The sequence below is a fragment of the Euwallacea similis genome, chromosome 5 (genome assembly GCF_039881205.1).
Source record: "Euwallacea similis isolate ESF13 chromosome 5, ESF131.1, whole genome shotgun sequence".
Taxonomy (NCBI): domain Eukaryota; kingdom Metazoa; phylum Arthropoda; class Insecta; order Coleoptera; family Curculionidae; genus Euwallacea; species Euwallacea similis.
Genome location: NC_089613.1, coordinates 4,484,332 through 4,499,415, shown reverse-complemented (window position 1 = coordinate 4,499,415; position 15,084 = coordinate 4,484,332). Strand labels below are relative to the sequence as shown.

Here is a 15,084-nt window from a genome sequence, read left to right as displayed (position 1 = left end):
GAGATTTTTTGATATCGCAAATCGGACATTTAACTGAGACAACTTAGTTACATTGATAAAAATTTGAATTGATCTAAAACGAATCCCAGTACTGGACCTTTAATTATGGATTATTCTCAATCCCTTTAATAAAACTCTAAATAAAAAACTTTCTAAGTATCCAAATTCGCTAATTTTTCAAGCATAATTTTTTTGTCTAATTAAAATCCCAGATCATTAACGAATCCTTGGAAACTTTGAATTACGTGATCACCCTCTCTAAAACAAAAGACCATTAATTTTCAATTTTTTCAAAACCTGACGCTGCTTAATTAAAATCTGTTTTTCAGATGAGGCAATTCAAGGAAAGGATTTCAATTAGGGATTTTAATTAAATAAAACATTGTTTTTGGTTAAGGTTTTAGGTAAATGATCGCGGTAGTTTCTCCTTGGACTGTTAGATATTTCTTTCTATCGTAAAAAAAATTCCTTAAGGTGATACGCTTGCAAAAACCAATCGCCCAACAATTTATTACTATTAAATCACATTCAAAGAATTTAATTATTATTAATACTCGTAGCTTTTGGGTGGTAGAGAGTGGCAATAAATAAAACATTTAACCTTCGTCAATCGATTTAAGCGGAATCGAAACAATAACTACGATTTTTGGAATCGTTAATAAATCCGGCCTTGCGTGCTTTATTGTAATTATTTGAAACAATATTCGCTGATTGTTGATTACGTTGGTAGAACTTATTAACATTCAAAGAGGATTCAGAACAGTAGCGAACTTGTGTGTGTATGGTGCAATAATAAACACCTGCCGGTATATACATAGCTACTAAACCACAACACCTCCGACAATTTCCAAAAATGTTTTAATTACTTTTGGCTGTATTAAAATTTTTTCTTCACTTAATGTTCACTAGAACTGTCCAATACTTGATCATTCGTCGACCTCCAAATTCACAATTCACGCCCTTTGCCCCCATATCAAATCTTTCCATCGCAATCTAAAGTTGCTTTTTTAGCCTATATCCCCTGAGGTGAACGTTCCGAAATTTCTATATATGCCTTCTTCTTATGTTGAATACCAACAAAGCCTCGTTCTGAGAATGGAACGATTCTAATCTAATGGATAATTTGAATAGAATGTGCCACAGATAGCCGCATACGTATTTCAACATCCACATGAATATGTTCTTGGAATCGGATATGAAATGGGCACTTTCTATATAGAATGTAGGATTAGAAAGTAAAACCAATAGAGAAATAATTATATGAAATGTAATCTGCTCTGCTATCTTTAGTACTAGCGCTAATAATAGTGCTAACTTGGCTAATTCTAAATTATCAGGAACGGGTAATTTTTATTAAATAACAAGACAAACAGTAATGTAATCATCTGGGTACATACCTACTAATATTTGTGTTTTGTGTTTAATTACTTCAACAACCAAATAAACCACTTTATCGTGCCGATTTTACGTATGTTTTTCGTACGTAAGAATTCGAAATATATATTTATCATTGCGATTTAACATTTAAATCCACCACACGTGTCTTTAAAATAAATTGGTTCCTCGAATCAATAGAAATAGTATTATTGGTTTTAGATGTTTCTTTCAATCGATTATTTGAGACAGTTTATGTTTACGAATGCGTAACTAATAAATTTTAATTTATTCTTGGGAGTTGAATTTTAGGAACCATTACCACTCGAACTAACCAAAACTCTAGTAAACCTCCTACAATTTGGATGTAGTTTTTTAAAATAAAATTGCTTCCGGAGCGTCTCTAGAAGGAGCTATCTCGATGCCGAATACGCAGCAACCCGAAATAGAATAAATTGAATATCGACGAAAGAAAAATTAAGTGTAATTATGAAGATCAAAGAAAACAATAGAAAAAGGAAAATAATTAAGCAAAAAATAAAGTACCCTAGGGAAATTGAATCATCTCACTCGGAGGGCTCTAGATTAGTTGATTTTGCCGATCTCTTATACCAGGATTTCGAACGTAAGCCATTCAATATTAAATAAATGTTGGTGGCTTCGTGTACTAAATCCTATTTGATTCATTAAGTTGGACGTCTGGAAAAATTTGGAAGATATGTACATATGTGATAAGTACGTATGAAATGAGTTTGAATATTACTTTGACTGCCTGATTCAGAACAACGTTTTGGCTTTCGCCAACTCGGAAGCAGGCCTCCTTTTGCATTATTGCTATTTGAACTAATTGTTAGTGTTTTGGAGTGTGCGTCTTCTCTTATATTACCTTTTTTATGTTATTTGTTATTGAATATAATATCGGTTATTTAGTACTTAATAAATATTACTATTCGATAGGTATATTCAGTGTTTCACAGTCCAATACGTTTGAAGAAAAATAGCACGATACAGCAGAGAATTTTTCAAATTCGACTAATACGAATCCTTAACCCGAGTGCCGATGAATGTTGATTTGCCAGTGATTTGTCTCTACAAAACACTTGTAGTACGTCGTAGAACATGTTTTCCGGTCCTGTTCTTGTTTAGTTCCTGTTCTATTACTATTATTATGTCGTTTTTTTAAATATTTTGGGGTAAGAGATTACACCTTAGCCAGGGGCAGTTTGAAAAATTAGTTTCTTTTTTTCTTTCTGGATAAACCCATCATTTTCAACTTATTTTGTTGCTTTATTTTCTATGGTACATTCCCTATATGTTCGCAGTCCCCATTTAATTTACCCATCACGTTAAATGTATGTTTGGTTCTTGTAGAATTGTTAACTTTGAACTATTTAGTTCTGCTTGTTTTTTTCGTTCGCAATCCCAATGTAAGAACACCTTAGAAATCACAAAAATGTAGATAAAAAATGGTCAAACCATTTACGCCCCAGTTTTGAAGGTACGGCAGGTTTTACAAACGTTAAAGAGTGATGGCGTGCTTCTACATAATATACGTCCCTTTTGCGTGTAAAATTCTGGAAATTTTAACGAATTTTTGAAAACATTTTCAGCAATTTCACAGGCCCACGTTAGTTTTCCCGCCTTAAAAACGGACTGCGCTAATAAAACCTGCAAAAACCATAGTTCTCAATGCTCCTTTGTGCGGCTCATACACGTTTTCTTCCTCAGTCCCCGGACTACTGAGTTCATCGACAGCTCCTTACACAACATATTCTCTGGTCTCCGAATCCCCGACAGTTTTGTTGATTCAGCAGGAACGCTGTTCGTGCTTTTCGCGTGTCCGCAGACTTTATATAATCAATATCCTGAACGAAACGAAGCTAACCTCAAAATCCCGCTTAATTTCGGTGGTTTCGACCCGAAAAAATCATGTTTCTCGGTTGTACGGATCGGACTAGAGTGTTTGCAGGACTTGAGAGTGACGGCAAATGAAGGCAGCCGCTGATAAATCACTAAGGTATGTATGTCCAAATCATCCAAGTATGTTAATACAAGGTCGAGCGACTTCACTACAACCGAATGGTGATGTTTTGTTTTTATTTGACGTCCCTGCATGTTTTGTCTACGTCACTAAATTAATCTGACGTCATTGCAGTCTAACAATAGACTTTGTGTTTGCGTTTAAATGGCATGGCGCACATTATCAACAATAGAGGATTTTTCTCCAATTAGAGCGATGTGACAATTACGTTAATGAGTTGCAGCGTTACTGCTTATCTTGGGTTTTAGTTGTTGATTAACTGTAGATTGCATCTGAATCTTGTTTGTGTAGTTGCCGCCAATCATGTGAACGTATGAGCACCTTCTAGGTTGTATGAATTCATAATCAAATCGCGTGCCGTCTAGGAAAGAGGAACGCACAAATTTGCTCGACCTCAAAGCTTAACCCAGTTCGTTCGTCCCCAATACACAGGGTAAGGAATTATTAATGGGTTGATGATATTTTCGGACTAAGCGGAATCGAGATCGAAACTCGTCGTCCTTGTTTGCAGAATTAAAGTATTCTGAGAAAGCGTAAAAGGAATTTTGTTATTGGGCCGCACGGAGAGGTCACGCGGGTCGATTTGCTCGTTTTTAAGGTGGATTAAAGTTGGTTTATTAAGATTACTCGAGAGAGTATGATAGTTCAATTATGTGGAGCCTCGGCAAGAGGAATTTGAATCGAGGCTTCAAGGCTGATTTTGTATAAGAAATAATGAATGAGTAAGTGTTTAATTGATTTAATCAATTAATACAACGGAAACCGTTGAAAAATATGCGATTTTGGCAATTCGATGTTAATAGTAAACGCACGGGGTGAACACTTAAAATCCGTAAAGAATTTCTAAATCGGCGCATTTTGCGGGCCACCTGGCGGGACCCGTCGGCAAAGCGAATCAGAAGGTGCACTTCAAATAAGTGTCACGAATCAAATTCCTTTTTGTTTGAGGCATTCTGCATGGGGGGCAAACTTCATCGCTTGCCAGAGCTATTTTCTTATCACACAAGTCGATTTATTGTCCAGTTCTTATAGATTTTTAGCAAACAGCAGGAATTGCAGTGTCTCCACGCGCTCATCCAATGACCCTAATCACCCTTTTTGCTTTTGTGTTTAGCACACGGTTTTCTTACGAATACGCAAATGCTTGAACCCGTAACCCGCTGATTTTATTCACGTAAGCGCATAAAACGACCGGTCAATTTCGACATATATTATTTACTAAAAAGCAGCTAGTATGACGTGAAGAAACACATCTCAGTGCTTGACATCACAAAACCTAAACCTATTCCATAAAACCAAAACGTCATTCACAACACAAGACACGAGTCACGGCTGACTGGAACCATTCGCATTGTTCCACTATGATATGCCAAGATCTGATGCCGCCTTCACCAATAAGAACACGAAATTATTCTCTACTTTCAACCGGATGATCAAACTGGACGAGAACTCGTACGTGCATTTAATCTCAGTCTCGCAAATAATTATTTTACAGCAGGGCCAGATTTGACCACCCTGTATACTTTTACCACAACTTGTGGGGAATGCAGCGGTTTTTGGAATACAGTTTACTCGACGAACTGGTATTATTTTTCGACGTAGAATACGTGATTAAAATCTCGCTGCAAAAACTAGACCACCTTACCTGTATCTATCCGCATCCGCACGCCATCCAAAGGTAAAAGATATTTTTCGAATTCGAGGTATGTGTGAAACATTCTCAAATATATATTTTTTAAATATGTAGATCTATGGAATGCATTTCAAAGGAACGACATAATTTATCAAAGGCCATAGGCCATTTACCTTTTCTTACTCATCTGCCAAGAGCATTATGGTGAGCGTCTCCTAAAGCCAGGACAGCACCTCAGGACCTATTAATCAGCCATTTGCGATATTTCGTTTTTGGCAAAGCATCTGAAAAAACTATAACATATTTTAATCGGATACCGACATCATAACAAGGTTGTTTGTGGACTAAGACAAGCATTAAGGAATGGCTTCTAAGAAATTTATATGTAACAGCTTTTGCAACAAAGCCACCTTGCCCAATTTCATATCGTTCAATTTTATAGAGAAAATGCGCATTTCTGCTATGCAGGAGCTTTTGCGTCAGAATGTTGTTAAATTTAGACAGGATTTGTAAACAGCCCAAAATATGCCGGTGGCTAGTTGAAAAATGAATGAATTCTACGTAGAAGGCTTTTTTTTATCATACACCCATCTAATAAACTAGTTCGTAGTGTGAGTTATGGCTTTAACTTGGGAAAAAATCCAGGGATGCCAATGGGTTTAGGTCACGACTTTTTAGCATCACAACTAATTTAACAATGCAATAATGGGAATGCGTCAAAGGAGAATTATCAACATTTTTCATTAATATTTCTGAAGGAATTTGCGATAGATTGTCGCTTATGAAATCCGCTCAGTGCATGAATCATTAAGGAGGATTCCTTTACCAACAAGAATTTTCTTGAAAAATTCGGATTCGAAAGAAATTCTTGAAAATATTTTACTTCTGCAAAATGCGTAATTCTGCAGGTTCATTATTTTTCACATTTACATTTCACGTCTTCATCTCTATTAATTTTATCTGCCATCTGGTATTTCTTCCAAGGCCCCATTACGATAATCATAATTATTCAACAAACCTCCGTATAGTTTATTATTAGAAACCTCCATTCTCGGAATATTTTTTTTTCCTAAGCAGAATTCCGTTTCTTTCACGACCTTCGCTTCGTGCCGTTCACTGATTAACTACTCTTAGATTCGCATTTTTGTCACTAGACTCCAGTCTCCTGTGTGGTTTCTGAGAAAATTGCAAAAAATTGATATTTCCGGTGGTTGTCCTTCGTCGAGAGAGATTTTTTCCGAATAGGCTAGAAATTGTATGTAATGAGATTTTAAGCGATCTTTGCTGTTTTTTTCGCTTCGCTTGCTGGCAAATTAGGCGGAACCGATTAATGCAAATTTGGGTTTCAGAACTTTGTTACGTAAAAAGACCCTTGATAACATTGGTGAACAAAGAAATGCGGATTGGGTCAATTCAGTTTGGTAATTGCTGCGATTGAAGGAGCTAAAACAATAAACCAAAGACCAAGTAAAACCACCGAAGTATTATTACAATGTGCACTTAATCACATGTGTAATTCAATAAACCATCTGGCTGAAAGTGTTCTCGAGCATGCAGAAGCTTCGAATAATTGGACCAAATATTTGTTTACTCTATCTTTCACCTACGCAAAGTCGAGGCATTTCTTCTAATTATAACTTTACTCATTGGAAGTCTAGAAATGTTGTTCCGCGGAGTATTTCGTTATTCAATCCCTTTTAAGCACTCCTATTCCAGGTTCCTCGAGAAATGGAAAAACAAGAATAATGAATAGATGCAGAGGCGTGTTGAATTCCAATATACAAAATAAAAATAATGAAATGTTATTCAAACGCCCACTCCGAAGATATTAGTTACTTACTCATTTAAAAGTTACTTTAAAATATTAATGAGGAAATTATGCTGTATCTGCAGTCTAACGTGTCTTAAAATTCGACATTCTTGGAAAAGTTTGCTACAAAGAAGGTGGATAGAAGAATTTTGGTTCATGAGGATAGAGTCCAGGAACAGGTTTATGGCAGTAAGTGAAGATATCGAGTACTCTCACTGTATCCCATTAATTGCAATGAAAAAGCTCATTTTTGTATGCCAATTTCCAAACCTTTTCCCAGTCCTTTGCCATATTAACACTCCTGCCTTTTGCTCCTCTCAGTCTAAAATATCAAAGAATAAAATTACAGTACAGTACAAAAGTTGCACATTATTACTTTTGATAGACATTTAAATTATAGAGTAATTCGAAAATTATATACGAAGACGAGTAACTAAGGATAATATTGTTCGAGCAACCATCTAGCCATACAAAAACCAATAGTGCTTAGTCCAATATGAATTACTACGGTAATTGTTGGCTTGAAACCGTTACGAACCTAGTGTTTTACTTTAACAAGAAAATTACAAACTTCCATAGAGGATGTTTGTAATTTGATAATACATCAGATGTAGTTTGAAGGTAAATGCCTGGAAAAGAACCTCATTTAAAACGGTTACGTCTCCCTGATTAAACGGTGGTATCAAAATAACTACAGAGGCGAGTTTCCCGAAAACGTATTGACGTAATTCCATTCAAGCCAGCCAAAATACAAGTTTCCAAAGCGTCTCGTATGAAAACCCGTTGAATAACGGTTTTTCAACTCGGAAATAGCCATTGCTTATGTCATCGAATTGGTATCGGGCTATTTCGGGACAATGTGGAAAAAAGCCAAATTTAGAATAGTATACAAGAAAGGCGGGACAAAGGGCTGTAGCTTTGCGTGGGAATTTCTGGAAAGGTGGAATTGGATAGCTTCGCTTTGTGTTGCGCAGAACAAAGGATCCTGTCTGAAAGTCTGGAGTCGCTGGAGACACTTTTATGCGACTGTATTGTTTCCAGTTAAAATAGTTGTTTTTGTGATTTATAGGGATTATTCAGATTTGAAAAGGTTTAATTTTCCTCCCCAGAAAGAGTCTAGTAGATGTAACAAGCTGAAATCTTTGCCTTGTAAATGTCTGCAAATTTGCAGACGAGATATTAAGTCTCGTCTTCACGATTTTCGTTGCTAGTCTCCAGTTGCCCATATTTTGGTGAAAAGAGAAAAAGACCTCCGCGATGTTATATTTTGCTTTATGCATTCCTGCTCAGGATTTTACTTTTTATTTACGCCAAGTGTTTTATGTTGTGGAAGCAGATGCCTAGAAGCCAAACTGGCAATTCCAGGAATTTTCGGCACATTTTTTCACAGAATACATTAAGCCAAGATTTATTAAAATTTTATGATAACCCAGTCAAATGAAATTCAATATTTTTTCACACCCATCGTAAGGAAAACGTTAAGTTTAGGCAAAATTTTACAGAACATTTAACAAAACTAAGCGCTCTTGGAGATAGGGATGTTTGAGTAAACAAAATAATCGATTAACATACAAACTCTGAGATAATTACATTGGCTCTATTGCAACCAAATTTGTTTAACAAAGTTTTACTAACACGCTTATGCAAGGATTTCCTGGAATTAAGGCTCGGTCTAAATAGAGATTTCCGAGAAACTGTTTGGTGATTATACTTTATTACACAAAATTATGTTGCTATTACGACATACAAAATTGCTTCCGCAGGAGCTTTAGCTAAAAATATTAATATCGTCCTATATAAAGCATAACTACTATTTTGATTGCAAACCACTGAATGTAAGACTCGGTGCATTGTTGAACGCAATTTTGCTGGAAAAAGCTAGATGGGTTTGCGCCTTCGTTAAAATTTCAATCATTCCTGCTATTTTATCGCTTCTTGTCGAGTATTCCCCAGAAATTGCCAACGCAATTTAAAGTGCTTTTATGGGCCTTTTGTAAGCCTTTTGTTCACCAGAGCTGCTGATAACTATTTTACGAGGTTTCTTCGGAATTTTGTCGGTAGAAGAAGCTAATAGAGAGAAGAGTCGGTATCGGCTGGAACCACTCAAGTTCTCTTCTATTAAATGGAATTCCAATTAAAACGCCAACCCATGCATTTTGCATTTTACGCCATAATAAAATAAATAGGCTCTGCAGCCATAGTGCAATAATTCCTCGAAGCTCTTGATACACATTGTAATATAATATTTCTAATAATAATCCCATTATTTATAAACGGCGCGAAAAGTTCTCGGAAAGTTGTTATTTCCAGTAATAGATTTTTGCTTTGTGAAAGATCCTCTGTGAAGTATCTGCCCTGCAGCATTTCATAAAGACGTATCACTGATTGTGAGGAATCTTCGTCGTGCTATTTTTGAGGGTGGCCGACGTTTTTTAAAGCTTTAATGTTCATATTAAATAACAAGTTTGGATTTATTTGAATCGCCAGCTGAAAAGCCTGAATACTGAGCATTATAAAATTATTTTACAAACATTCTTCATTTCCTATTTTTATATCTCTAGCTCTTGATGCCATGTCGGGTTTATATCGAAAGTTTATTAGGTAGCTATACGTCTTATTTTTTATTCAAATAAATTATCCGCTAATGTTTCTAAGGACCTACAGTAAACAAATACTTTATAAATCAATAATTGATTTCCAGGGAAAGAGTCTTTAAGCATCCTCAATAATAACCATATTCACATTTGAATATTAAACTTGAGGAAGATACACATGCGAAAATTTCCCCATGTCATGCCATGATCACTCAATTGAAATAATGCCTTTGTGTTTAATACCTCATACGAGAACATTAGTACTGAGCCACTGTATCCAGGCGCTCTCTAGATTCCTCCATGCTAAGTGATAAGAGCGGGATGTTAGTTCTTGTCTTACCCCACACGACAAACAATGACGGCCATACAATCCGGAGTAGTTGAGATTAAATACTATCATGGATGGCAGCAATAGTAGTAGAGTGGTGACGTTGCAAATGTCGATAGACGAAATAATTTTTTATACACTTAAGAAGATTGTGATTATTGTACTCTTATTATTTTATTTGTTGCTATATACTATTGCGCTGGTAGCTTGATTTTAATTAAAGGGGTCAATTTTTGGACCGGACTAGTTAAATTTTCTCGTAAAAAATACATCTTTCTTCAAAATTTCCAACTTTCGGCCTGCCTAAAAATTGATAATTGCTCTCTTTCCATCTGCTCCAAATATACTTTGTAAATAGCTTACGCGAAAAACAAGTAGTTGAGCTTGAAACTCTGCGAGATTGAAGCAAACTTTAAAATTTTGAAGTAAATAATTTGCAAAGGAATATTTTTCTCACAAAGCTAGGGAATCCCAGATAAATACCTGTTGGGAGAAACAAATTCGATCTATGATATATGAGGAAAGCAGCAGATTTAAGTATCTGTGCTTACATTGATAAAAAGTAATAAATAAATAATAAATCATTCGCATACATACAAAAAATATGGAAGGATAAAGCAGATAATATGATTTTATCATTTATATTATTAATTATTTGAACTACATTTTGTCGCTAAAAATGTCATCGTCACATCCTTAATTATTAATGATTAATAATAAGTACATACATATGTATGTATTTATGTTCTACGTTTGAAGGCGATAGTCGTTTTTTAAATTTTGGAATACTTCACACATAAGTGTATGGGTTGTTGAAGAGGTTGAATTGCATACTATTCTCACTTCACAACATTCAGCCCTTACTAAAGACTTGGACGAAAACTCTTACTAAATCTTCTCTTACCCTAAACTTTCCAACTTACGCTAAAGGGTTTAGCAAGGGTTTTTGCCCGTTTAGCTAGTATTAACTGAGCATAATGTGGAATTTCACCGCTCCAACTCCTACTTGTCTGTGAGGTGTTATTACTAACACACGCACGACAAAATAATAGAAATAATGAATAAGTATTTAATTTAATTTAATGTGAATTTCATTCACCACCTGGTCTAGCCTAAAAATCAGGCATTTCATTATTAAATAACAACCTTAACTACAGTAATAGACACTTACAGACATTTTATCGCGCAAATGAATTCATCCTTAAAAACGTACGACTTTTAGCTAATCACATTTGTATACATGAATTTACTACCGGATAGGTATTCTTGGCGTCGTTAAAAACATGATTTCTATCTGTGTCGTCAAGGGAATAGCGCCCAGTGTGTTTATTTTCAAAGGCAACTTTAACGTGACAATAGTTTATTCGGTGTTAAATATTACGTCAATCACATTCGCATATTGAATTAATACTGCTCCTGACACGATCTATCACATTTCCCCTGGAAGACGTGTAGGTACGTTTCTTGGGCCATCCCGACTAGCGAAAGGTTTCCGACACTACAGTAAGTATTTTCAAAAGACATAGGTGATTGTGCTAACGCCCTTAGGATGAGAAGAATTTTCGGAATATAATTCGGTCTGATGTTTCATCTGATAAAGCAAAAGCGTCCAACACCTGTTGAGAAAAATATCTGGCGCTAAAGCGTGTATCATGCTTTCGCCTGGTAACCATAATTTCGTATCTACAGACAAAATGTATCCTATAAAACATAAGATGTTGGTAAAGATAAAATGTTTGTCAATATGTGCTAGTTAAAAAACTATATCGAAAATTCTAAACGATTTTAGGCCAATTTGAAAAAGTACTCGTGCGCTAGGCGCACCCGTGCATTCTTTGAACGTCAGGCACGAGCGACCGAAGCATCTTCTGCGAACGGTTTGTTGCAATGCAAAACAAATTTACCATCAAAAATCGATATTTCATATTCCTGTGCTTGATGCTTAAGAATTATTATTGAACTTCTTCGGGTAATTATTATGCAGTTATTAAATTTCGTATCTGAGCAACTACAAAGTCGCGCAGTTCCAACCCGTCGCAATTATTACTAGCATTATTAATTAACCCAGAGTTTAATTATTGTAACATTCTACCAAGAATCGCAAAGTTCTACGACCGATGCACGTTTCTGGGTAATATTTTAATTACACGTTACGTTAGGTAGGAACGTATTATCAATTTTAGCGTTTCCAAGTAAGAGTAATTTTCATAGTTTTTATATCTCTCGAGCAATCCGGCTTATCAGGCGTACATAACGACACATGTTGGAATATGTTTGGTAATTATTCATTTTTCCGAATAGTGCTGAATGTATGGGTTTACTGCGAATTATAAAAAATGCGATAAAATTTTGCTGTGAAACGTTATTTGTGAGGACATAAATATCCTCTATCCATTCGAGGTAAGTTTTACGGATTTTTTATTAAAAGTGGAAACATCTTCGAATGGATTTTTTAAAAATAAATGGCCAAAAACAGGGCCATCCACAGACTTCTTCAAATTTCTGAAGCAATTTTTTTCAGTGTAAGGAATCTTGGAGGGGTTATGAAGTGTTTCCGTACCTGCAAGTGTTTTCTCTGTTTATAGATTTCCGAGGCTCTTCAATGAGTTCAAGTTTTCTCAACAGATCCACTAGGATTCAGTCAAGTATTTTGGGAAATTTTAGGGCTTATGTATATATGAATTTTCGAAAATTTGTATTACGTTAAAAAAAATCGAGAATACCCAAACGTTTCTGTGCACTCTCAGATTTTTTGAGGAATATTGCATGAAATTTGTTAGATGTCGACTGGTAAAAAAGAACGGGAAATGAACATTCCTTCACGGGAAAATTTCTAGCTGGAATATCGATAAACGTCTCAGAGAGTGATTGTTTCAGCAATATTTGCCGATTATTTTAGAGTTTTCTAGAACCGACGCACACTTGCAAATTTAAAGGAACAAACATAAAATCTAATTCATTTCTGTAGAATATAAACAATTTTAAAATTTCTCCGGTAATTTCTTCATGCGAAATTAAATGAAATAATTGAAATGTGTTTTATAAAAGTTGTACCACGTGAAATTTATTGAAAAAAAAAGAAACTCTAAGATGTTACTCGAACAAAATGCTGCTTATGAACAGAATAACTTTATTGTACATTTTGAACTCAATTAATTATTTAATGCAGTTTTTCTTTTGCTTTAATAGCGTGTGTTCTCCCCTCGACCCTTTCAACTGCAGTCATTCGTCTTCCCATACTTCTGACGAGGCCATCCATTTAGTTCTTGGGTCAATCTGTCTCTTTCTTCAATTAATGCAACTCTTGCCTCGTCCCGGTTTTGAACAGCAGGAATTTTTGATTTCAGTATTCAAAGCTATCTAAGCTTAGTCTATAAAGTAACGAAATAAAGAAATAAACTACATATATGATCTGTTCCTCCTATGTATATCAGCAATAATTACCTCTTCCCTTGTGGTTCTTGCAACATCGGTTTGTGTATAACATGCACCCATCATCCTTTCCTCGGCCTCTCCTTCTTGTCGCCACTTCCTAGAAAGTGAAAAGAAATAAATTATGTTTTAATGATTGTTTTCTTTTAAAAACCCAGCCCATCGCGGCAGTACCACGAAGCGGAGAAGAACGACCGACGTCGGACGCAGCCGGTTCTCAGAACCGGCATTATCGAAAAATGGAACCCTCTTTTAAAATCGTTCCTCGAAATGTGTGTCGGCCATATTCGTCCAACTGCCTGATGCGATGGCAATCTATGGTCTATTGTTTGCGTTAACTGCCTTGTTTAACATTCGCTTTTTTATTCCGAAGACGCTTTCCGCATGTCTTTTTTAGATGGTCGTCTTTGTGTTTTATTAAGTCGGTTTGAGATCATCAGAGATATTGTCGAACGCACCATTCGAAGATCTGAAGAAGCAATTGCAAGACTTTGTTGAGGTAAATTCTCGAGAACATTATTCTTTGACACTATTGGTGAATTCAGACTGGAATCAATATCGAATTTACTTTAGTGTAGAAATTTTTCATGGTTTCTTGTGGTATCTCAAAGATGTCTCAAGTAACAGCATATCATGTCCCGTGAATGGCCAATGTCAAAATACATAAATGTATAATTAAATTTTGGGCAAAATTTCATTCTCTTGGGCACATTAGAGGCACTTCTCAGGATTTTCTCTCTTAAAAAACCCTAGTAAGCCCTTTAACGTTCCAAAACTTGACTTTGTCCTCTAGACTAATCTAAATCTAAATCCAGACTTTGTCCTAGAACTCCAATGCCCTTTAAAGGTTCTTCTGGACATTATATAAATATTATTGCGACTCATCATCTTAAACACGATTTTTTGCCTGCAAAATCAGTTTTCATCGACAAAATGATTCTCTGGAAAAATAATTTTGTTCTAAGTCTGGGCTTATCTAGGAATCTCTCTGAAGGCCGCCACCTTTTTTTAATGTTTTTTTCTCGTTGATGAAATACTCGCCCAGTAGTCAAAATATTGACACTCTTGGAAACACTCCGCAAATATAAACTAAACACTTTTCACTCAAGGAACTCAAGGTGACAACATACATATTTACACTTAAAACATATAAATATCCATCCATTTAAATTTTCCCAGAATATCTAACGCGAGAAATGTTTGCGTCTTAAAATATTTGGCTAGAGCTATTTTAATCCTGAAGTCCCCATGCCAGAGATTTCTTGGATAGACTAAAATGTGTGCGCACTGAAAAGTTTCAGACTTTCTGGCGAGAGATGAGTTTCGTGCAGACTTAAAAGTGTCAGCGATAACTTTAAACGTTTGGGATATGGAGAGGTAAAAGTTTAGATAAAGTGGATTCTGGCAGCAGACATTAAGTAATTCCGAAGAAAAATTGTTCTGATTTCCAGACTTTAGGCAAGAAATGTCTTCCGGAGACTTATCTTTTAGTTTATGGTGTTTTGATTCAGTAAAAGCATTTCTTATTTGGAATGGTTCCATATTCCACTAAAAAAATATGCATATTTTAATTGAAGTCAATTTAACTTTTAATCTGATTATTTGGATCATGAAAGGTAATCATTAAAAAGTGGTTTCGGGAATCAAAGATTATGATTATGAATCAGAAATTCCCCTAAAAACTTTGTTTTACCAACTTAACGTCGTCCACCCAGGTCAATGTACCCATCAAATATGTACCTGCACATGTAGATAACTTTATTCTTATCTTTGTTAGAATAGAACTCGTATAGTTTAGCGAAAACAAATAACATATAAAACCTGTAAAGCTGTTTTCCAGTTCTCTCAGCTAATATAAGAATTTCTATAAGT

General features: G+C 35.4%; 1 protein-coding gene across 1 annotated transcript in view; it reads left to right on the top strand.

Annotated features, from left to right (window-relative positions):
- The first annotated feature begins 3,168 nt into the window (after positions 1-3,168).
- LOC136409258 (suppressor of cytokine signaling 2-like) overlaps positions 3,169-15,084 on the top strand; it is a 34,850-nt gene continuing 22,934 nt past the window's right edge. The window contains exon 1 of the mRNA XM_066390650.1: positions 3,169-3,391. The gene's annotated coding sequence lies outside the window, so the exon portion shown is untranslated. The remainder of the gene's footprint in view (positions 3,392-15,084) is intronic.